The following is a 26,798-nucleotide window of genomic DNA, read 5'->3' as shown; positions in this document are numbered from 1 at the left end:
TACAAAGCCAGCTGGCACCAGACACTTGTTGACCTGCAGACCTAAGCTGGGAACTACAGGAGTCAGATCCAGAAAAATCAAAGTATTCAGTTTTAAAAGAACTTTAACGAAAATGAATCACAAACCAAATGGCGCACTATAAATATTTCAAGAAAGAAATACATAAGTAGTATAATTTTATGTTCCATTAGGAAAGAAAAGATACTTACTGCTGGAATCCTAATAAACCTTACAGTGTGAAGAAGTACTAAAACATGGAACAGCCTGTTGGGGCTAAATTATCTTTGTGCTTTAGATGTTAGATCAAGGGAATGCTTGTCTTTATGTATCTACCTGTTTTGAAGATGGGTCCCTCTGCAAAAGTGTGAAAGTTGCTGTTATTTATTACATAGTAATAGAGTCATAAAATAGTTTGGGTTGGAAGGGACCTTTAAAGATTAGATTGGGTGTTGGACTATACAGTCACTGGCATAAAGGGTGTCCTTTTACAAATACGTTAAGTGGATGCACTAAATTTACTATCTTGTTTCTAAGCAGAGGAGATCTTTGTGCTCTGCAAAAAGATCTATGTTTTTCCTGTTTCCTGCTAATTTTACAGTAGGAAAAGTCTTTTTGCTCTGTTTTTACAGCAAGTTACATAGCACAGTTTTTGTCAGTGACTAGAGCTCCTAGTTGCTGCTGAAAGTCCATATACTTAATCCTCTTCTTATAAGTTAGCTCTCTAATAAGTTGGCAGTTTTTTTTTTTTTTTTTTTTTTTTTTGTAGCAAATCAAACTGCATATTTATCACTAACAATGATAATAGTCATAATGAAGTCTCAAGAATCTTTTCTCTGACCTCCTTGTTGGAGGTTTGAAAGTTGCAGAGTCCTACTAATAGGCAGATATAGTCAGAAATATATTATTGTCTCTAATTTTTGGCTAAAAATATATATTTTGAAAATACAATGAACTTTTGCTAGAGAGGTGATTGTTAATATCAAGTGTTAAATTTTTATATGCAATAATCAAATGCTTTGACCTAGAAAAAAAGTTTAACTCAGTAGTAAGAGCCCTTAAAATGTATTTATTTGAAACACTTATGGATTTTTTTTTTTTTTGACAAAAGCACTTTTCAACAGAATTTCAGAATAAAAATGGAATTTTATCTAGTGATAGTGAATGAACAAGACTTTTAAGGTAATAGAGAACAGAAAAGCAATGCCTTTTCTGGTCATTTTCTTATTTTAAGAGAGTGATTTTAAAAAACTATGGGTTCTCAACAAAAATAATTTTCGTTCTTAACAGGTAGCTGGAAGAATTAAAAGAAAGCATAGTAAATCTGACCATTTCCCTGTTAATTTTCTTCCATTTCAGAATCTGACTCTGTTTAATCACTGAAGTTTTTTTTTAATTGAAGTTATTTGAAAGAAATGAAAAGAATTTGATATTGCAGATAGTGTTGCAGAAGTAGCACAAGATTTTTTGGGGGGACAGTGGCTGAAGAAAATAAACTACGCACATAATTTTATATGTCCGTAGTGGTATTTGAACTTGGTATTTCAGATGCTGTGTAGAAAAAACACTACATCACAGGTAGAACACAACGTTAATAGAAACAAGGTATTTTCTTAAATCTTCCTCCATAAGTGTCACCTGTGTTCTCTCTGCATGTGAACAGACAGAGGGAGAGGGAGACTGAGAGAAACTGATCAACAAAATATCTTTCTGTTCCTGCCATTCTGTCCTGACCTGACTTACTGTTGCACTTGAACATCAAATGGTCTGTGTACCACATGCTCCTTAGAAATGATACTCTGAAAATAAAACCAGACTCTGGAGAAAGAAGAGAACAGAACTGGAGAAAACTGAGGAAAACAGAACTGATTTGGGAGGGAGGAATCTTGACGACCTGCAAGCACAACTTGTGGTAAAGATGTAGCCTTTCTTTGTTAGCATTCTTTGGTCATAATAATATGTATATTTGGTCATAATAATGTGTGTATATATATATGTATAAAATCCTATTATAAAAGTTAAGGAATCAGAGAATGAAAGAGATGGGAAAGACCATGTGTTCATGTTGTGCACCTCCGTGCCTATACAGTTACTCCCTGTTATGCACCTATCTGCATTCTTATCTAAACAATTGTGTAGTAGTCATCCATGTGTCCCATGGATGACTACTTAGGAGGAAACCATTCTATTCTAGAGTGAAAATAATTCTGATTTTTCTTCATGGTCTCTGTTTTAATATATCGCTTATCTTGTTTCCATTGTCACAGTATGTACTTCCTCATATTCGTGTGAATTATATTTTTCTCTTTGCTTCATGAATCATAGTTGTATGTGTGGATCATATTAGCCAGTGAGAGCTTGGTACTGAATGGACTGCATAAAACTAAGAGGCTTGTGATTAATTTAGAAATCAGAGTTCAAATTTTATTGGAATTCATCAGCTGTTTTCATTGCATGGGAAAGACAGCAAGGCAGACGGGTATCTGCATTGTTCTTTGTGTTCAGTTGTTTTATTGTAAGTTATTATATTACATAAACTAATTTAAAATTGATTTTACTCTTTGTAGAGCTAAGTGAATAGTAACTCTGGTTTATTAGATAGGTACCTAACACAATTAATGCAACGTCAGTAATTCTACATGGCCATGATTAAATGTCTTACTTAAAATTTTCATCTCAACCTCACTATAATTAGCAGTGGGTGCAAGGCTCTCTACTTACTTTTTTTTTTTGTGACAAAATACAGACTGTAGGAAACAAAGTTTAAGATTTCTGTCTTTGTAAACTGTAGCCTCAATTTCTAAAGTGTAAAATCTCTTAAAATGATACAAAGTGAGGTTCTTAGTCAAAGATCTAAGTGAATTGCTGTTCTGAAATGCATTCAGAGCTCAAGTCTATCCCTCACCATGTGTCTAAAGGGGAAAAAAATTAATGTAACACAGGAAGGAAAGGCAGACATTTTTTAAATGACAGACTTTATTGTGAACCTGTAGAATAATTACTAAACTACTGTGTTGTTTTTTTTTGTTTGTTTTTTTTTTTAAAAGAAAATTACAAATTTGTTTCCCACTAAAGAAGGATCATATATTTTTATTACTGCTGAATTGAGTACAGCTAAATGGGTTTTGCTGAATCAGTAAGATTCAATATTCTAACTGGTGTGTTCTAAAGTGGTCTCTTTGCTTATGGGAAAAGCAAATGATAATATCTTCTAAGATAAGAAAGTTCTCTTTTTGTAGTATGAAATAAAATAGCATTTGGCTTTATGATATATCACAAGTATCTCCCTCTTGTGTTTTGGTATTTTTGAAGCATTTGAATTAAAAAAAGTACAATCAAGAAAATAATGTTTAATCCAAAAGGAAAATGTGATTTGCAGAGAAAGGTCAAATGAAATTGTTTATCAGTCACTTTTTTAATGCAGCAGAATGTCTGAGATTTAGAGGAAAATCTTTACAGTTTCTTGAAGAGAGAGAAGCAAATTAAAACATTATTATAGTACTTGAAGCTTTATATTAGAAGAGGAGCCACTGTTTGCAGTGCCTTGTAAGGCATTACACAACAGTTCACAGTCTATGTAGCCATAAGATATAATGGTGTGGAGAGGACTGGGCACACGCTGATTTTCCCGGTTTCACTTGATAAGGTAGTCCCCATTCAGTGGGTTATACTACTGCTTACGTGGGAGTTAATGCATGGGAAGTGGGACAGAAGGAATAACTACCTTTAAAACTACCTTTATACCTAACTATGACTACCTTTTCTGCTCTTACTGCATGAAGCCTCTTCAGAGTGGAAGCACAGAGTGTAAGAGCAGCTGTATTTTGGACATACTGCAGTGATGGAAGATGAATTTCACCCTGAGGTTTGTAGTATATTTGAGTGCTGATGATATCACTGAAACTGTTGTGTGCCATATTTTGCATGTCTGTGCGTGTGAAATTGTGATTAGGATCCACAGGCTCCTAAGCAACTCAAAGCAGTGTGGTTAGGAATATGATATGAATATTGGGTTTGGGCAATGGGGATAGGATTCATCTCACTCTGCACTAAGGGGATTCACCTTTCCTTAATTTTGATGCTTAAAATGTAGAAGTTTGCGTCTGACCAGTATGTCTAGGTTCCCATGTCAATAAAATTAATCAGTTTATTCAGTGGAACCAAGACAGTTACCAAGCTAATTAGAGGTACCTGCTTTTATTATTTGGGTTGTCAATAACCTTCTAAATGCTGTTGACTGGAGCCTAGCTGTTGCCCAAATGTAGTTAGGTGAGCTGAAACATTCTTGGAATCCATATTATGAGCAGTGTGTCATCTTGTGCTACCTCTTCCCCATTTTCTTAGATACTTGAATAAACTGTCTGAGCTGCACATCATTGAAACAGGGATGCAGTAGTAAACTGTAGCCTTTGAATTCTACAATCAGCTTCTTCTGTGAGTCAGCCAAGAATATAAATTACATTGACTATGTCTTAGCAAAAGACTACCAAAGTTCAGATCTGTATTTTTTTTTGGCAAGAATTTGTTCTGAGTTACAAGGACATTTTGAGTAACGGAGATACCTGAGATTGCCTATAGCCAGTTACTATGAAGAAAAAGGACTACAGAATATTTTCATTGGACAATTACAGCTTTTTAATTAAGGTGGTAAGGGATGTTGAGGAGAGGCAACTCCAACCCAACATTGCCTAGCAGAATGATTTTCAGGTCTGAAACAGCCTCAGAAGAGAGCTCCACACAGGTAATGCCTAGAAATATGAAACAGTCATGGAACTTTGCTGGTGTTTCAAGCATGTTTGAACAATAATGAACACAGCAGTCAAACACCAAACATTCACAGTTGGTGCCCTGTAGTAACCCATTTTATCCAAAGCAGAAGAATAGAATTCTACCACCTTTTCTACCCTTTTTTGATGAATACTTAAGAGTAGGAGTCAGAAAGTTGTAGTTATGAAAGACACCTGTGCAAATAGCTTGTCACAATTTGCAAATTCGAGCAAAATACTATACTTACAACACATAATGTTTTCTTTGTAACAAGCAAACATTTAACATGCACTGAGATCAGAGCCTCAGACTAACTAATTCAGTTAACTAAATCATTCAGTTTTCACTCAAACTCAGCAACTACAGTCTGACTTCTTTGAAAACTCCCTAATTCATAGGATACCTACATGACCCTAACGTGCAAGTATGTTCTGCTCTCTGGACTGTAGGTTTAGCTCCATCATTGCTACCCAATTTTCTAACAGAAATTAGAAATTTCAGAGAAAATGCAGATTGTCAAAAAAAATTAATTGTAAAAAAATTAATTGTTATAAGAGAAATAAGTTTATCAGTTGGAAGCTTTTTTACTGGAAGCTCCTTCACTGACCTACCAAGGATAAGTCTGCATCACAAAGCACATCTTCTGACAGTAACTTTATGCAAGTGTTCAGCTCAGAATTCTGAACACCATTAAAGACCTTCACAAATGATTTTGTTATACATAGTAGTTGGATGATGAAAAGGACACAGTGTGGTTCTAAGTATTTTATTATTTCAGATTCTTTCCTTATATGTACAGTCCCAACTATTATATTTGTCTTAGATGGAAAAACTAATTAATTTTAATTACTGGAAGGAGTAGAGATCAATATGCACCAGTTTATTCTTCTATTAAAGGATTACCCAACTGCTGTGCAAGTTATTTAGAGGCAGCGCTGTGAGGAGTCTGACCTGAATTAATTCACATAAGAACAGGCCTTAACTAAATTATGACAGAACAGTATGAGGAATAAGTGAGAGAGAAGGTGACAGAGCTGAAAATAATCATGTTTACTGCAATGTGATGAGCAGCTTTAGATGAGTAAAATATTGTGTATTGAAAAGCAATAATAAAGGTAGAATGCTTAGGAGAATCACAGAACCACAGAATGGTTGATGCTGAAAGGGACCTCTGGAGGTCCTCTGGTCAAAATCCCAGCTCAAGAAGGGACACCTACAGCAGGTTGCCCAGGCATGTGTCCAGGTAGTTTTTGAAGATGTCTGTGGGGGGAGATCTTAAAAACCTCTCTGGGCAACCTGTTCCGGTGTTCCATCAGCTTCACAGTAAATAAGTGCTTCCTGATGGTCAGATGGAACCTCTTGTGGTTCAGTTGGTGCCCATTGCCTCTTGTCCTGGCACTGGGCACCACTGAGAAGAGCCTGGCACCATCCTCTTTGCACCCTGCCTTCAAGTATACTTTGATAAGATCCCCTATAACCCTAATCTCCTCCAGGCTGAACACTCCCAGCTCTCTCAGCCACTCTTCATAGGAGAGGTGCTCTAGACCCTTGCACACCTTGCCGATGAAACTGCTATGGCATTTGAAGCTGTGTATTTATTTAGTTGTTTTCTATTTTTTGCCTTTAGAAATATTTGCTGTCAGAAGAAAAATACCACTCCCACCCTCCAAGATCTCTAGACAACTTTTGTATTATTTTATGAATTAGTCTCTGAACATCTAATTACCTATTTTCTACTTTACTTTTCTGTTGTGGAATGGAATACCGAATATGCTATCTTCACTTAAATGATTTTTTTTTTTTTTTTTTTTAATGTAGCTCACCATAAACCTCTGGAAAATACTCTTCAGTGTAGTGAACTGTGATTAAGAGTTATTTGTCAGGAGATGTTTTGATTCAAGGCAGGAACTCCAGCAATATCTTATTTTGAATGTGTTTTTAATGAAAAGGGTTTTTTTTTTGTTTGTTTGTTTGTTTTTTATCACAGGCTCTTAATGATCTGTTAAAGTAGAATAAATTATTTTTCAAGACATTTCAAAGAAGATATTAAGCTTATTTGTTTATTCTAAAATAAAATAGTGAATTTACAGAAAAATGCAGAGCCAGAATTGGAAAATTCCAAAATTACAGATTCCACAGCAGTTTCGCCATATTGATCCATACTGGACATTTTCGTGCTATGATACAAGGGCAAATTAAATGGCTCCAGTACTTTCTTATTAGCCCTTACACATAGTCCTACTATGATCAATTGCGTGTAAGAGTAAGTTGCCATTGCAAATGTTGCACAAAGGCTTAGCAGTGTCTCATTAAACAACATAAATGGCTTGGCAACTAATATCCCACTGACTTTTAGTGAGGCATAGGTGCCTGTTGCCTTTAAAAACCTAAGAAGATCCCAGACTAAATAGGTATCATAGATGAGCAGTTAGTCAATGGATTTAAATTGGTTTTGAGAAAAATTCCTAAATAACTTCATTCCCTGAATTAAAGCATGGTTAATGGCAGTATTTCACATTTACTTCCTTCTTTAAAGTATTTTTTAGGCATATCAACGAGATCAACTTCTAATTGTTATGAAAAGAGTATTGAGGTCAGGCCATCATGGGTCAAATACCAGTAGGAGGTTGCTTGGAGATGGTTTTCAGCTTGTGCCTGATGAACTAATAGAGTAGTATCAGGTCTTTGCTGCAACACATAGCCAGAAAAGATTACTTCTATTGAAGTTTCCACACCACCTCATCAACTTTCCCAGTGCAGCATGAAGGTAGCTTGCATACCTAATTTATGACTGTGGAAGTTGTTTTGATCAAAGCATTGAGTTTGTAGGTGTTTATGTCCTTCATTGGATGTAGAAATCTTGAGAATTGTTCTAGTCATAAATACAATTTCATACACAATGTTGGAACTGAATAACTGACAAACATTACTGTTAGCTTTTGTCGCCTGAATACCTTTGTGATGCTCCATGCTTCACAGATTTAGCATTAATATTGGTTCCCTAATATCACTGAATTCAATGAGGCTGTGAGTTATGTAATCTAATCCTTAGTGGGAAAAATATTGATATAATCTAACTCTCAATGACAGAGCTAATGACCTTGGGAGGACCTGCACAATGACAGAATAAATCACACTGCCTAAGTAGGGCATCAATAGCCTTCTCAAGTAGAAAACAGCATGGAAGGACCTGAGATAGCACCTACTCCACCCCACTGCCCTCAGGCAGTATCAGCTATAGTTAACAATTCCTGTGAGATGCATGCCTGACCTAACGATGGACAAGTTCAATGACAGGAGTTCTGTAGATTAGTACTAGAATTGTCAAAATATACTGAGACCAAGCTGTCAGCCTCCACCTGAGATCAGTAGTAATGCACCCTTGATGGGATGGGAGTTTGATCTGCTCTGTTTTGTCAGGTGTTTCTCTTTCTCCACTGGCTGACAGCCAGATACAATCTCTATATTCTTCTGTTAAGTCTACTGTCTTCACTGTTTGTCTCTCAGCTCCATACATTTTGCTAAAAGTGTCCCAGTGCAGCTGTTGTATGTTGTTTTGAAATCCAATATTGCTGGCACTGTTGGGACAGCCTTCTCTTGCACGTGAATTATGGTGAAATTCAATTTTCTGCAGTTATTGGAGATGTATTGGGAAAAAGTAGATGGTAATGTGAGATACATTGACTCCCTATCAACTTCTTAGAGCACTGGCACTGCAATTCCATAACTTAAATCTTCCTTTTCTTAACCTTATGGTGAATGTACCAGAGGCCTAAAGGTTCACAGTTCTGTTTTTCCATGTATTCAGATGCTGTAAATACGTAGAATAAAAAATGAGCTTAGTGCTCTCTGTATTTAACATACATGCATGACTTACACTCAGTGATCATGGCAGCTGGTTGAATTTTCAGTTTTCCAGTATAGGTTGGATATTGACTGGGAGGAGAATAAGAATGCTTAATTACTCTCTTTCTCTTTTTTTTTTTTTTTTTTTTTTTTTTTTTTTTTGAGACAAATCATGGAACATTCCTTTGATCATCACGTGTCTACTCTAAAGTTTCTACTGAGAGATCTTCATTGGTGGAAAAGCAATTTATGGGATCCAAAAAGGTCTGTTCTTCCCAGATCATTCTCATTTGTGATAATCTCCAGGTAAGTATTTATAACTGGCATATGGGGTGTCTGTTTGTGTACCAAATTGAACAAAGAGTGCTCAGCATAATTATGAATTTCTGTTATGAACAGTATAATTATGTTATAAGTAGCCTTGAATCTGCGTGGACATGATCCTGACTGGGTTTAAATACAGTTACTATATGCTGTGAAACTATGACAGTAAAGAAAAAGGAGAGAAAAATAAGAGGATGTTAGAAGTTTGCAGCAGTTTCAGGCTGCCAATTTTGTGATTTGGCAGCAAATCATTTTAATCATAACTGCTTGCTTAACAGTAAGAATGTAATTTCCTTTAAAATGTAGGGGAGGATGAAGGTGACTACAAATATTTCCTCACAACTGTGTGAGATTAAAAAAAATCCTATTTGTGAATTTTGGTACTCAAGTATTTTAAATTTTTTTGTGAAGCTAATACTTTGGTATTTAAAGATAACAGTGAACATTGCTGCCATTACAGTCTTAAAAAAGGATGTTTAGAAATGTATTGAGTTATTTCTTGCAATCTCGTTCTAGACTGTATCAGCACAGTTACCATTTTTACTTAAGCAGTTTCAATTTAAAAACTACCATTGCAGGGGCTGCAGAAATATGTGTTCACAAATACATTAATCCAGCATAGCTATGTGCACCACAGTGAGCAAAGTTTCCTTGTTGTCTTGAAAATCAGTAGGCCTAGATAGCTCTTTTGGAAGAAACTAGGAATATGAGTGCTAAAGAGCTGAAAAACACACATAGTTAATTGATACTCCTTCACAGATTTTTGCAAAGACTTCAGGTACTCCTCCACCCTCCCCACCTCCCACCCCTCAAAAATAAAGCTTTTGTCCTCATAATGAAAATTTTCCTGTGAATTAAATGCGATATTCTACACAGCTGAAACAATGAATTTGGGTAAGCACCAAATTCCACAATCAAATTGTATTACAAACATATTCTCATACAGGAGAAATGGGCATGTTTATATTTGCTTAATTCCTGTACGAGCACATTTGTGTAGTAGGGAAGGAGTAAGAAGATTTCCCAGTCATACTAAATATTCGACTGTCTACTTAGAAATATTTGTTTTTGTTGCCTGTTAAATTCTTCTTCCTTGATGTAACGTATCAGTATTGACACCCAGTGGCTAGAGACTTACCTCATGTTAATTCACTAATATGGATTCAGCTCACTTTCTGCATCTTAACATATTAAGACTCTGAATTTAAGTTAGTATCTGTATATTCATGCTCACACACATACAGGCATGCAGGTCTAGGCAGAGAGAAGGAGATTATCCACTTTAGATAAGAGTATTAATGATTGGAGATATTTTCAGTAACACAAAGTGGCATTTGGATGTCCATCTTCTTTTAACATTCAACAGGAATTAGCCCCTGGGCTGACATTAATGCTAGTGAAAATCTCTTATATACTGTCCTTGTCTGGTTGCAATAAGTAAAGAAACATTGTTCCTGCCAGTCAAACAAGACTATTTCTTCCTAGAACTAAAAACTCCATAAGAACTACAAGTTTCATGTTAAAAGAAAAAACAAACAAACAAACAAACAAACAAAAAAAAAACAACTACACACAAATGCACCAAAAAAAAAAAAAAAGAAAAAAAGTATATTTATCCTGTTATTTTACACAATTCTCATGTTAGCATATATAGGGTTGGTGTTTAATATGATCAATGATCTCCTAATATTTTCATTCTCTAAACCAATATTAATGAACGAAAACTGTAGATAAGTATGTTTGTAAGAACTGGGGCAATGCTTTAGAATACAGGAAGAATTTAAAGACCAAGAGCACATAAATAATAGCACTTTGCATAGATGTGATACAAGTCATCAGGCGGTGGAAGAGAAGAAGGTCTCATCTTCCTTTTGTGGGAACACTGGAACATGATAAAGAGTTGTGACCACTGCAATGGCAAGAAGAGAGGTTCTGGCCATTTTTGGGAAAAATATATTTTTTTGTTACCCTAAGTTTTGAGCAGTATTGTATAGTTTTCTTGTTCTACTTCAAGAACATAATATATACCTAGAAGATGACTAGTGTATACTATAGACAATATGCATAGACTATTGCATAGAAAGCCTCTAAGAACAATATTTGGTTCACAAAAGCCTAAAGCATGACTTTAAACACTTGACAGATTTTGCTTATGTTTGCATCTAATGTGTTTGTTCAATACATGAATCCCACCTAAGAACAGTATGGTGTCTTACAAAGAGAATGTGCCATTAATCACTGTACTTTAAGCTGCATGAATTTTGGAAAACAGGAAATGTCTTCTGAATATTTTGTCCTGCTATGCAATATGTTGTACATATGTATGATATGCTGTACAATCATTCCAATTAATTCTTTAGTCACTATTTTGGATTCTTCTCTAAACGAAGCTATTTTAGAGTAGACCAATAATAAATCTTTTAGTCTTGCTGATAGCTTTGCTATGAACAGGCCAGACATTGGCAAGAAAATACATGTAATTAAAATAGTAACTGATGTGGATACCTCAGGTGACATATTCATGGATTACCTGCTTAACATGAATACATTAACCCATGAATTTTTCAGTGTTGTAGAGGAAACATTACACTCAACAATTAATCATTTGTCTTGAAAATCTGATAAACCCTTAGGAAGAAGACATTGCAGTAGGCAGAATAATCTGCATAAATAAAATCCTTAGAGTGAGCACTGTTTATTACCTTTTGAGCCAAATGAAGTAAAACTACTCACTAACATGTTCCTGCAGTAAGAGAGAAATTAGCTTGCCTGTATCAAGAACCTACTGTTATAAAAAAGTTAAATGAAAAAATGAACATATGTTAGGGAAATATGAATGAATGTATAGAGACACAGTGGTTTCAAGACCTGATTCCATATTCCAAGATCACAGTATTGTTTTTAAATATATATATATATATTATTTTTTTCAGTGTTAATCAGTAGAGAAATAAAAGTAAACATTCAAATACAAATAAAATCTCGTGACCAAAACAGGAAGTGAAAATGCACATGACAAACAAAGAATAAGGTTGTTTGTGTCCTTCCCATTCACTGGTTGAACTATATGAAATGGTAATGGTCAGCTAATACCCATGCACTGCTTATGTTTTTTAATTCTTATGTGATCATAAGTTATTATATATTACTGACATTAAAAATATATTACAAAGGTGTCTTAATTGTGTTTTGTTGTTTTTTTTTTTCTTTTTTAAATACTCTTGAGAACTATGACTCAATATCAGCTGGACAGAAGGACAGAATTTAATTTCATTTATTTTCCCTAATTGTAAAATTAAGCATTACTTTAAAATGGTTTGACTTTGAAGATGGCCCCTGAATTTCAGCCTGCCTGCTCTCTGAGTTAAAATAACTGGATTTCAGCCAAATGAAACCAGGCAATTTTCCAGAGTTTCCTATGTCTCTAGAGTTTTATAGTGGTTGAATTTTGCCCTTGGAGGGAAATGCAGACAGATTTGAATGAAGTGTAGTGAAATTTGTGAGGATATTCCTATATCTGTCTTTTAATGTCAGCTTCAATGTCTTTATTTTAGCCTTTACACAGAACTTTAGTTTTGCCCTTGAGCCATCATGGACAGGGAACCAAGAAGTCATCTTTCATTATTTTTCTCCAGTGCTTCAAAACCAGTGTGTTCAAAATATACAGAAATATTCACCGTCTTTTTTTTTTTTTTTTTCTTTTTTTCTTCCTCCTCCATGTAATAGGTGAGTGAGAAGAACTAGTAGAGATTAACAGTTTTATCACTTTCATCATTTGTGTTCAGAACTTTCCCTGTGTCTTTTCCTCATTTTTATTTATTTATTTATTTATGTCTCTGAAGACATTACAATGACTATGTTTTGTGTGTGGTACCCCTCACCCCCACACACCGTTCTAAAAGTATGATACAAAATTCTTAGATCAAAAATGCATTTTTTCCAATGATACAAATGCAACAATGACCATATTTAAGGTAATACCAGGCCGTTAATTAAAAATACTTGTAAAATATAGTAAAAATACTAATGAAAAGTAATGTTGCCTGAAGAAGCAATAACATCTGATAAACAGCGTATATACTTTCAGTAGCCATGAAGCAGGGGACCCTGCTTCTTTTTGTCTTCTGAAGAGGTTATGGAAGAAAGAAAGAAAGAAGGAAGGAAAGAAGAAAGGAAAGAAAGAAAACTCCTAAATGCTACTACTACTATTTTCAGTTCTACTCGCCCTAAAAGTTACTGTCAGCTTCTCAAACTTTTTCTTCAAAATGGTTTGAAAAATGATCCTGACAGCGTGTAAATGAACACAAATACTATGAAGCATAGTGCTTCTGTTCATAACACCTGTTTGTCCTTTATTCACTGGTATCTGAAAACAAATTTTTGTTTCATATCTAGGCAAGATCCCTCTTTTTGCAGAAACTAATTTTGCAACTTGAAAACTGTCAATGACATCATGTTCATTAAATATATTACTTTTATTGTCCAAGTATTGTAATGACACTGGAAATAAGAGCAAATACATTAAAACAGAGCCAAATATTTCACAACATGCCATTGCTGGTCCCTCTCGTGAAAGTCAGATATTTAAATCTCCTGTTTCAAGGCAAAAATGCACACAACTGTTTTTTCAATATGAAGCCTATTTTCAAGTGTGACCATGCTACCATTCCTTGGAATTAGAAGGTAGTGTTATTTTCGTGATTATTATATTTTTTGGCTTTTCATTCTATCTGCTCCATAATATAATTAGGACCATATCTAATAGCAGCAAGATGAGTCTGCAAACCCTGTTGTGCCAAATATGCAGAACTGAGCACTGCGTGGGATATGTAATTGCTGAGCACTCTAAAGAGCATTCACTGCTTGACTCCAAACTGGGAGGGGCTGCAAGCAAATTGGAAGACTAGAGTTGAATTCATAATGATCTGGACAAGTAGGAAAACAAATCTGAAAAATACTGAAGGTAATTCAATGAAAACAAGCGCAAAACATCATGCTTTGTAAGATTGGAATAATCGACTGCACAAGTAGAAGATGGGGCATGCCTGGCTTGGCAATAGTTTTGTAGAATCATAGAATGGCTTGGGTTGTCAGGGACCTTAAAGACCACCTGGTTCCAACCCCCCTGCCATGGGCAAGGATGCCACCCACTAGACCCGGTTGCCCAAAGCCCCATCCAGTCTGACCTCAAACACTTCCAGGGATGGGGCATCCACAGCTTCTCAGGGCAACTTGTTCCAGTGTTTCCCTCTGTGTGAAGAATTTCCTCCTAGTGTCTAATCTAAATATCCCCTCTTTCAGTTTAAAACTGTTTCCCCTTGTGCTATCACAATCTGCCCATGTAAAAAGTCACTCTCCATCTTTTTCATAAGCTCCCTTTAAGTACTGAAAGGCCATAAAAGTGGCCACAGAAGCTTTCTCATCTCCAGGCTGAATAACCCTGTCAATCCATAGGAGAGGTGCTCCAGACCTTTGATCATCTGTCATTCTGTTGTAAAAAGGAAGAAAAAAGCAAACTATAATGGGTATCGTCTAGTAGTTAATATAGTTATATACTCTTTGGTACAATCTTTACAGAAGTTTCAGTGTTATCTTCAGGTGTGGGTACTAGACTGTGATAAAGAAAATAAATTTTTAGAGTTGGAGCAAGGAAAGAAGAGATTAGAGAAAAAGAGTAGATTAAAAAACAAGGTCTTGGAGAAAAGATTAAAAACCCTAGGTTGTTTTGTTAAAAAATAAATAAATAAATAAAAAATTACAGCTGCTGTACTGCAGCCAATAGAACTATTTCCTGTCAGCTGCCTCTTGGAAGTCATGAGATTGCACTTACACCTGCCCAGCTTGTAATACAAAATATCTTATCTGAAGTCGTCTTTGTGGGGACCCAATGTTTGTGGCTTAAAATGGCTTCCTGTACTTTCCTTCACATCTACAGAGGGCAAAGAACAGGGGAGTTATACCAGGTGAGCAGATGGGTGGGATAAACACATTACCTGAGATAAATTTAGTATTTTTTTTTGTTCAGTGGATACACCTTGTGAAGAGACAGTAAGTTTTCAGACAAAGATTTCTGCAGAGAATATGTTAATCTCCATATTCATTGTTATGTATGGGAAAACAGGAAAGGGCTTCAACTACAGCATGAAAAAATGCTTAGACATTCTGCAAAGAATCTCCTTTCCAACCATAAGGATTGTTAAGTATTGAAGTAGATGTTTCTGGGAAGGCTGTATCATCTCCATCATATACATAGGATAGTTAAGAGTACACTAGGGAAGAAGCAAATCTGTAAGGAATTGTTTAGGTGTAGCTGGTACATGAGTTTCTTTTTCTTTTTCTTTTTCTTTTTCTTTTTCTTTTTCTTTTTCTTTTTCTTTTTCTTTTTCTTTTTCTTTTTCTTTTTCTTTTTCTTTTTCTTTTTCTTTTTTCTCTTTCTCTTTCTCCTTCCTTCCTTCCTTCCTTCCTTCCTTCCTTCCTTCCTTCCTTCCTTCCTTCCTTCCTTCCTTCCTTCCTTCCTTCCTCTCTTTCTCTCTTTCTCTCTTTCTCTCTCTCTCTCTCTCTCTCTCTCTCTCTTCTGTTTTTTTTTTCTTTTTTTTTTTTTTTTTCTGAGCCATCTCTGTTACTAGGATTTCATTTAAAAGGAGCTATAGGATTAGATCTGCCAAAGGAAGTCTGCACTTGGAAAGAGCAACATGTTTCTTGTCTGCATATTCTCATGCACACATTAATTGTTTTAGATCAGTGAAAATGAAAACTGACACAGTAACATTTCTAAAACTTCATGGATATGTTCCAAGCCAGAAAATGGCTATGGGTGTCTGATTGCATGTGAATTCTTTTAAATTAAATGTACTCACAATAAAGCAGGACAGTTGCATACATTGTGATGCAAGCAGTCCCTATTTGTAAAGCTCAAAGGTGGCTTTATTAAAAGCATATAGGACTTTCTGAATTAACAATTTTATTCCTTTTTGCTTTTAAAAGCAACTTTACTCTTAATTACATGTAGAGCAATGCAAAACAAATGTCGTAAAAAATTAGCCATTGATTACTATTTTCATATTGTTATACTTTTCTACTATACCCTCAAAGGAAAAAAAAAATCATATTTAGTTTCTTATGTATTTTACCAGACTAACTTTAAAAAAGACATTTAATCAATCAATCACTGGAGTATTCTGGCACACAGACATCTAAGTAACATAATATCAGATAATAAGAAACTGACATTTATCATACTGACTGATTTTTCGAAACATTCAACTACGCCAAAACTAAGTACTATCAATCTTTACCTGATATATAAATCTTCCTAGGAGCATATCCTAACACAGTAATTTCAGATGGAATCTACTACTTTCTTTTTCCTACCACTCAAGTGCTTATATTGCCATGACTACCAACAATTTCTAACTTCCTTCAGGGTTGAATGGGAAAAGACAATATTTTGAAACTGGGCAATGTACTTCCAAACAAACACGAAGGGGAGATTTTTCCATCTTTTTAACAGTGTATACATTCAGTACATAACTTTTAGCAATACTAGTTAATGAAAGAATGACTATCCACTGATTAAAGATATATGAGAATGAGTAATTATTAATGTAAATCTGTAGGTTTATTACGAGAGAGATTTACTCTACCACTGAAACATCTGTGTCTGGGTAGGGAGACTGAAGTAGAAATTAATGGCTCAGTCCTGCTTAAGCTGCTGGTACATGCAACTCAAAAAAGTGGAACATTTGGGCTGGTCTTAAGTCAAGTTGGGCTATAGGCAACTGATTTAGTTCATCAAAACTGTTAGCCCAGTAGCCATTAAGGCATAGATCTTACAGTTACTCAAGTTCCTATACATGCATCTCTGGGCATGCAGTGAAAGTGGTACTTTGGTGCAACTGGGTGAAAAAAGCACCACTTACCTGTTTCTAAACCCAGGTATGTCTAGGTTTCCTTTTCTTGGGGTTAGCAGAGCTTGCAGGGTCCACAGGAGAAATGCAGAGAGCTTTCGCCTGCAAAAGGCTTGTATATGCCAGACCACCTACAGCAACTTTCCACTGAGTTCCCTCTACAGCTTCACTACAACCTTTACTGGGAGCTGGGGTAAGGAAGGTCTCTGGAAACAAACACAATGTCCAAGACAATGGACAAACAGGGATATCTACTATGTTGGAAATATACTTAATTCAATTACCTACTTGAGTCTCAGCAGATATAAGAAAGAATTAGACTGTTCAATCTGTGTCAGGAAAAGTGGAAAGAAGCTGAAAAGGAGAAGAAAAAAGAGAAGAGGGGAGTAATAATGTTTAAAGATTTTTTTTGTTTGTTTTTGAGAAGATTCAAGTTTATTGTCTCCTGGACAGTATATTAAATCCCTTGATGTTAACTCGAGTGGCTTGTGAAGGGTCAAAATGTGATTTAGAGGTGAACTTTTCCCTTTATTCAGGATAAAGGGTAAAATTTCTGTGAGCTTGGTTTGATCAAGTCACAGATTAATATTATCAAAGATGTATCTCTGCTTCCTCTGCTTTAATTAAACTTTTGCCTTTCATGTTACAGGTGTATCAACTGTCATTAGAAGGTCGTGGAAGAAGTTGGTGACAAGAAGCAATACCTACAGTTATCTGCTCTTGGGACAGAGATTTTCAGGCTAACAGAGTCAGCTGTGGACAAATAATTTCTCCAGAGAAATTACAGTGAGGTGCTAGATAGTTTTTGATTGTTTTTGTAGAGCAGGGTTTTGTAGAAGTGGGATAGAGTAATTCTCACTGTTTGATTAGGTTCACCTCTTTGTATTTGAAAATATTGCCTTCTGTTTCAGCATCATCCCATTCTGCTAGCAATTTATGTAGACTAAGTAAGAAGAATAGGGTTTCTGATGCCTTTTCTTTTATTGTGAAAGAATCCTGTTTATGTAGGCTTGGATCTTGTTTTGCAGTCAGCATGCTATAGGGCATACTGAGATTTAACTGCACCCCATAAATAGGACAATAAAATGCATACAAACTAGACAATTTAGGGAAAGATATAGCAAACTTATTTATGCATCCTGGCATGTCATTTCATGTGCTTCATCTCTTTGGAGCCTTCCTAGATTTACTTTTCTTTTAATGTATTACTCATTCTGGAAGTGCTATTTTTTGTGCCTTGCTTGCAGTTAATTTTAAAGGCCTATTTTTAACTTGTATGGATTGAAAAGAGAAATGAATGGGGGAACAAGGATATAAACTCCTTTTACTCCAAGGTGAGATCTTTGAAATCCCACTAGCCATTTCTAATAAACAGCAAAAAGAAGTAATGGCAGATTTTGTCAGGATCAGCATGCAAAACACTCTTATATTTGCTTGCTGCAGATGAAAAACAGGCTAGTGAATTCAAACCAGTGAAGTAATGGAAGGACAGTTGCTAAAGGAAGAAATGCATGAGAATATAACAGACTGCCAAAATGAAAATAGATGTATTTGAAGACTGAAAGAATTGAGAATAATTTCTAATTTTAAATTAGAAATGCAAATATTCATTTATGTCTAAACTATAGATTACCATTTCCAGTTACTTAGATAAATAACACAATTCATCCAGCTCTTTAACAGCATCCTAGGGTGAATTGGTGATGAGTGAAGAGTGAGAGGTTCAGCTCAGCTTGCCTACAGTTTTAGAGTTTCTTCAATAAGCTTTACACAACCAGTCTGAAACTGAGAATCAGACTCTTACAGGAAAATGAAGACATCAAAAATCATTAGGCTCAACATGTAGTCTACCAGTCACTAATTGTCAGAAAAGATAGCTCTATATTCATAATGACATTAATCATTCTATAACATGAACAGAAATCTTATTCAAATGAAGATGTAGAAAAATACATTCTACGGCAAGAGATGGATTGAGTAGGAAGCCACAGCCCTGGAAGTGGAGGAATACAGTACTTGAAGTGAAAGAAATGGCTTGAAAGAAATGTTGAGGGCTGACTCAGAGGCATATTTTTGCCAAATAAGATAATTTCCAATCCTGTACTTTGGATATTGTCAACTCTATTATTGGTTTGTAAGGAAAGAAGATGAAACTGAATATAAAGTTTTGTTTGATAAAATCTCTCTGAGGAGTATTAAAGTATAATCAAAGTGGTTTTGCCCTAGACCTACCTCTGATTTTAGTTGTTATGTACAGCAAATAGACAGAAGGAATAAAACAGCAGTTTTTCAGGAGAAATGTCTGTTTTAATAGACTTTGTATACTTAGCTGTATTTTTACTGTTTTGAACTTAGAAAGGACAGACTTTTGAGGGTATTTCTAAAGTTTTAATTTCAATGAATTATTATTATTTTGGTGAAGTTTTTTTTTTTTTTTTTTTTTTTTTTTTTTTTTTTTTTGGTAAGAACCAGTTACATTAATTGGATCATAAACTCATTTCTTGGAAAAGGGGTGATTTTTCAGACTATGGTCTTGCTAGCAAAAAATTGAGCGGTTAAAAACATCCACAGTAACCAGGTAATATACAATACTAAACCAAATGAACAAAATCTAAAAGCTGGTTTATACACTGAAGTAATTAGAATAGTTCAGTAAGAGGTAAAGCAGAATAAAATTCCTAACAGTAGCAGTAGTTACAAATTGCCTATCTAAACTTTAATAGAATAAATCATGGTAACTGAGTATTTTCTTAATTAACTTTACCCCCTTTTCCCAAATTGTAAGAGAGGGGGGAAAATGCTTACTGAAAGCCTAGCAAAGTACCATGTGAAATTAACCAAAAGGTGAGAAAAGAAACTGAGAAATAGTGAATCTGTCTTGTAATATGTTCCACAAACCATGATCCTGGGACAGTAAGTGTCTGGGTTTCAGGCCTAATTTTCAATTTCTGTGGAGGACATGGGAACTCAACATATGGCTTTTCTTTCTCAAAGCCCCATGAAACTTTTAAAATAAGAAGGAAAAATTAGTCATTTTGAAGGACAATGATAAATTAGAGACTGTTCATCTTTTTTCTAGCTGTAACTGACAAGCAGTGGTGAGAGTTACAAAAGATCTCTTTGTACAGTCAGTCTTGCTTCCTGGATGCACAAATTCTTTAGACGCCTTAACACTAGGAATACAAGTATGGACTTTTTTGTAGGAATTCGTAGATACAAGTAGATATAAAGGGCAGGGGGATGGTAGATACAGATCAAAATTTTTTAGGGAATTGGAGTCAGCTACACAAAGTGAAAATTCTGCAAAATGTTGGTGATATTTTGGTGAATTTTGGTTACTGTTGTCCAAAATGCCTTGCAGTCTCTCTCTTCTGTCCTTTGACTATTGTACTTGTATTAAACTGTAATATCTTCATCCTTAATAAAGGGTTATTGGTAGAAGTAATATGTGGTTGAATTTTTTTAATGATTTGAGTGCCACCTGGATTAATTACAACATGAAGAAATATTCTGGATCAGAAGATGTCTTATACAGAAATCAGATAGTAACTTGTATGTTCCTTGGGTTCATAATTTTATGTTTTCTGATTTTAATAGTAACATGAACTAGTAACAGAAATCACCATCACTTATCCCAGTGGCAATGGATCGATGGAAAATGTGACCAGAATATCATTCAGTATGAAAGCCAAACTGTGAGTATTTGATTGTTATGCAAGAAAAGAGAAGAAATAAAATGAGGGAGTAAAAAACTAAAACCTGAAAATTCAGAAAATTAGGGACTAGCCCCATATGCTAACCTGAATAGACTCTGAATTCACGTGAACAGAGTTCTGTTGTGAAAGAAGTGACCCCATCAACATGATACATGTATATGCCAGGCTGCAGAGCTTATACATTAGGATGAAATTCAATGCTGTTTTTTCAGAGATGCAGCTCATTACTCACACCCATGGAGTGGCTCATGGGATAGTTCTGAACACTCCTAGGAGCTTTACAAATTAGTGCACTCTGTCTCTGCCTACAGGCCAGCAGCACTGCCCAGATCTCTGTAGAGCTACCTGCTACAGTCTTGTTTTTGAAAAACTGTCCCATTCCATCTTGTCTCAGGCATTTCCTTTACACAGGGTTTGTGAGGGAGTTCTTAGAGAACCACTATCATCTGTCTATCTTGTCAGTACTTTATGCCAAACCAATAATTTTAGTTAGTTGAAAATGATGAACAAAGCCTCATCCCAGGAGAACAGTTTTGATGGCTTCACATATAAGGAGTAAAACTGAATGATACTGGTGTATTCGTACAGCAAAGAATAATTGATTCTGAATAACAGAATCACAGAATCACAGAATCACAGAATTTCTAGGTTGGAAGAGACCTCAAGGTCATCGAGTCCAACCTCCAACCTAACGCTAACAGCCCTCCACTAAACCATATCCCTAAGCTCTACATCTAAACGTCTTTTGAAGACTTCCAGGGATGGTGACTCCACCACTTCCCTGGGCAGCCTGTTCCAATGTCTAACAACCCTTTCAGTGAAGAAGTTCTTCCTAACATCTAACCTAAAACTCCCCTGGCTCAACTTAAGCCCATTCCCCCTCGTCCTGTCACCAGGCACGTGGGAGAACAGACCAACCCCCACCTCGCTACAGCCTCCCTTGAGGTACCTAAAAAGAGCGATAAGGTCACCCCTGAGCCTCCTCTTCTCCAGGCTGAACAAGCCCAGCTCCCTCAGCCGCTCCTCGTAGGACTTGTTCTCCAGGCCCCTCACCAGCTTCGTCGCCCTTCTCTGCACCCGCTCAAGCACCTCGATGTCCTTCTTGTAGCGAGGGGCCCAAAACTGAACACAGTACTCGAGGTGCGGCCTCACCAGAGCTGAGTACAGGGGGACGATCACCTCCCTAGCCCTGCTGGTCACGCTGTTCCTGATACAAGCCAGGATGCCGTTGGCCTTCTTGGCTACCTGAGCACACTGCTGGCTCATATTCAGCCGACTATCCACCATCACTCCCAGGTCCTTCTCTGCCTGGCAGCTCTCCAACCATTCCTCTCCCAGTCTGTAGCTCTGCTTGGGGTTATTGCGCCCCAGGTGGAGGACCCGGCACTTGGCCTTGTTGAACTTCATGCAGTTGACCTCAGCCCATCGGTGCAGCCTATCCAGATCCTCCTGCAGAGCTTTCCTACCCTCGAGCAGATCGACACACGCACCTAACTTGGTGTCATCTGCGAACTTACTGAGGGTGCACTCGATGCCCTCGTCCAGATCATCAATGAAGATATTAAAGAGGACCGGCCCCAGCACCGAGCCCTGGGGGACGCCACTAGTGACTGGCCTCCAACTGGACTTGGCTCCATTCACCACGACTCTTTGGGCCCGGCTATCCAGCCAGTTTCTAACCCAGCGAAGCGTGCGCCAGTCCAAGCCAAGAGCAGCCAGTTTCTTGAAAAGAATGCTGTGGGAAACGGTGTCAAAAGCCTTGCTGAAGTCAAGGTAGACCACATCCACAGCCTTTCCCTCATCCACCCAGCGCGTCACTTTGTCATAGAAGGAGATCAGGTTCGTCAGGCATGACCTGCCTTTCATAAAGCCATGCTGACTGGGCCTGATCGCCTGCTTCCCCTGCAATTGCTGCATGATGACTCTCAGGAGGATCTGCTCCATGAGCTTTCCTGGCACTGAGGTCAAACTTAGCAAATAAGATATAAATACTTAAAATACAATTGTGTAGCAGATAGTAGAATGGTTCATGTTGTAAGACTAGAAACCTTGACACTTGGGGTTTAAGCTCTTGAAGAACTTGTATGTGAATGATCTGGTGAGATCATACAAACTGCAAACAGATCTAGGTCTCATATAGCCACAGTTGAATAGTAACATTAACACTGCTGTGGAGTGCTGTTCTCAAAATTCTCTGCACCTCTTGGAAGAGAAAGCAATCATTGTAAGAGACTTTGAGCTGTAGACTTGACTGGGGTCTTGTTAAACATTTATTTCCCAGGCTATCATGATAGATACTATCAATACCTTTTGGAAAGATTTTCTGTTTGTTGTGTGATATGAGCATCATGGACTTGTCAAATCAGGCTGCAAATAACATGATGGTAACAAATGTCCCATGCCTCCACAACTGATTTCATTTCCCCATTTCCTTTTTATTTACTTTTGAGAAAAAATAATAACAATAATACATACATACATATATATATATATATATATATATAGAGAGAGAGAGAGAGAGAGAGAGAGAACAGGCAAGTTATTCCTTCACAGGAATTTCAGTTCACAAATTCTGTAATTCCTGCTAACAGCTGTGAGATAGTAGGAGAGGAGAATCAATATTTAAAAGAATATATCATTCAGAACTGTTAAATACTTCCTGTCTGTATATTTTTCCTACCTGACAAAAATTTGCTTTCTGCAGTTTAAAAACATTGTTCTGAAACTTTCTTAGAATTAAGAACCTATGGATTCTAGGAGATTGAGAAATGTATGGGAAAAGCAGCTATTACAGGCTTCTCTTTGGGACTCAGACATTCAAATTGATCTTATCAGCAACTATGAAATACTACTTGAGAGTATCTTGAGGTAGCATAGTATTGTGTCTTCATAGTGTTGGAAGAAAATACCCAGATCACAGATTATCTCAATTAGTCCTAAGACATAAACACTAAGTATGATCATTGAGAGAGAAGTACTGAACATCTGGTATCTTGTCATAATGGTATCATTAGCTATGAAAATTACATGAGGATATTATGAAGTATATAGCACCAAAAATATTGAATGTTTAAAAGACAAACTTTGAAGGAATGGATGGAAGAGATTAAAACAACCTGCTGTTTACTGTGGAATGTTAGAGATGCTTATGAAATAGGGAGGAAAAAAATCACATTTATTTTAATAAAAATAAGGATAAAAATTTTATCTGATGTGGCTAGAAAGAAATATAGGAATACTTAAAAATGATAAAATTAAGTATGTAAAAGGTGCAGAGTATCTCGTACATGGCAAGGTAGGACAGAACATTAAAAAACTGCAAAGATGGAAAAATAGTAATGTATTACTACTGTATTTTATCATCACAAAGTAGCTTTATCATAAATGTTTTTCTCCTAAAAATAATATAGCAAGATAATAAAAATGTTATAATACTTTTTTGTTTTTTCAAAGAGTGAAGTTCTTAAACAAGAGAAAAAAAACAATAAAGATTAGTTCACACTCAATGAACAGATAGTTGTCAAAAATAACTTCCAAATTGGCATGAACATCTATTTATCTCTTTATATAGAGAGTGAAATATTTGGAAATGGTGATACAGAAATTATGGAGGTCCTGCAGTGCTATAGCTGGTAATTGAAATGTGGTAACTTTTATAACCCAACCCTAAGAAACTGCAAAATGTTATACGTAAGGGCACCCTTTGTAATATTCTTTGAGGGGACTCGAAACAAAATGAGAAATCCATTAGTTTCGATGCAACTGTGGGTTTTGTTAACTGAGCTGGAGGTCATGGGATAAATAAAACGTTACACGTAAAGACAGAGAATTCTTTGGAGCTGAGCTGTAGATAGGAGAACTCAGGTTACATTTTAAAACCTATGTAAATCACTTAAAGACACCAAAACATCACAATAATTAAGCAGCAGCCTATAGGAAAACATGAGACAACAATGTTGATTCTCAGTCCCAGAAGTGATTTGGGCCCTTTGGACTGTATTTTCAGAGGTATTTTCCATAAAACAGATGAAGTACATTTTTTTTTTTTTTTGGAAGAGTCTACTGACTTTCAGCAGAAGTTAGACACTTAAAATACATTTCAATACCATGGGTGAACCATTTAGAAGCAAAAATGGAATTTTAGCAATGTTTTCTTTAGGAAGATGGCACTTAATTGCTTCTTTGTCCTTGGAAAGATATCATTCTCTTTGTGAAAGAAACTTATGCCTAAGGATGCTTCAGTGTATGTTTCTTTATAATCAGTATATATATATTCAGTATATATTTCCTTATAATCTGTATCTCAAAGGCAGATAGGGTATCAGAAAAATTGTTTCATGGGAAAAATAATGCATAAAATGAGGGAAAGTGCAGCATCATAATGAAGCAATTGTTTTGTAAATACAATGTCTGTAAATGGGGAAAAGTGATATTGCAATGGTGGAGAGGCTGAGCTCATTTTATCTATTTACTGGAAAGAACGAAATAAAAGTACAGTGAGCAAAATATTCATGTTTTCAAACTGGGTAACAGAACAAATAATGACAAAAATCCTATCATATCTAGAGGGATTAAGATAATTTATCTTCTCTCTTTCCTTTATGCCAATAAATTATTCTGCTGTGTGTCCCGAGTACTCAAGGTGAAGTTTGGCGAGATTTCAAAAATTGATTTCTCTGTACTTCATCATGCTTTCAGATCTCTTTAATGACAACTTCTTAGATCAAAGTCAATTGGACTCTTCTGACTGTCTAAAATAAGATGGTAGCTGAAGTGTTTTACAGAGACATAACCAATGCTTTCAGCGAGTCTGTCACTAGTTTGTCCCACTTTTTTACAAATTAAGATTTCTACTTATAAGAATGACCACATTATTATCATTTCTGAAGTATGTTCTATATATACAAGAAATCATCTAGTGTATGAAAACCTGTTATCATCAGAAAAAAAAAATCATTTTTGCTAATTTCCTTTTTTAACACTAGGTACCTACTCTATGTATCAGTATAATTTTCTGATTTTTCAAGAAAGAGGGTGAAAAGTTTTTAATCTCTGAAGGTGGTGAAGGTGGAATTACATTCCAGGGTTGGGAAAAAAAAAAAAAAAAAAAAAAAAGTCCTTCAAAAATTGCCCTCTGAAAAACAGCTGCATCACAACTAAAAAAAAAAAAAATCTTCCGTAAGGATGCTCACACTCTCAAATATTATTTCACATTACATTGGCTGTGCTAGAAACCTTTTCCTTTCCAAAGGCATTTCCATGTTTTCACTTTCTCATACACACCAGATAAAGATTTAATTACATTGTGATTTATGCTTTTTAGGAGAGTCTTGATTTAGAGGGGAAAAATAAAACCTCAGGCTATCATTGTTGCCAAAACCAGCGACAGTTCATATTCAGAGAAGTGCTGTCAGCTGTACAGTCACTGAGTGCTTCTAGTCAGACTTACGTGCCAAAATGTACCTAACTGGCCTGAGATGTTGGGATCCAGGAATCTATTTCAACATTTGCAAACCTATTCAAAATTCTGACTGATTGGTTACAAGTAGGTGAAATTCTGTGTTTCACACCTGCATGTTATTAGAGCTTTCTCCACTGACACAGCAAGGGAAGTTAGGCAGGCTCATAGGCTAATATACTTCAAATGCAATGCAGTTCAAAACAGATCTGTGTGAGATCATAGAATCATAGAATCATAGAATCATAGAATATCCTGAGTTGGAAGGGACCCTTAAGGATCATCAAGTCCAACTCTTGACACCGCACAGGTCTACCCAAAAGTTCAGACCATGTGACTAAGTGCACAGTCCAATCTCTTCTTAAATTCAGACAGGCTCGGTGCAGTGACCACTTCCCTGGGGAGCCTGTTCCAGTGTGCAACCACCCTCTCTGTGAAGAACCCCCTCCTGATGTCTAGCCTAAATTTCCCCTGCCTCAGCTTAACCCCGTTCCCGCGGGTCCTGTCAGATGTAGGAGTTTTAAAGTATCGTTGGCAGTCTGGGCTTTGCATCCTTATTATTTGGCAATTTCTGTTCTATTATGTTGCTAGAGCCAGCCATGTCTGGCTTATTACATGAAAGTTGGCAGCTTTTAATGAGTGCTCCAATCAGAATGGCAGCTGCTACTCAGCAATTGAGGCTCCAGTATTGTCCAGCTGGGTATATTACACATTTTTACGCTTTTCTATGTAGCATGTTTGCTGGAATGAATTTCCCTTGCTGCATTGCCCTGCCAGAACCCA

This window comes from Netta rufina (genome assembly GCF_964035555.1).
Source record: "Netta rufina genome assembly, chromosome: 8".
Classification (NCBI taxonomy): Eukaryota; Metazoa; Chordata; class Aves; order Anseriformes; family Anatidae; genus Netta; species Netta rufina.
This window is presented reverse-complemented; position numbering follows the sequence as displayed.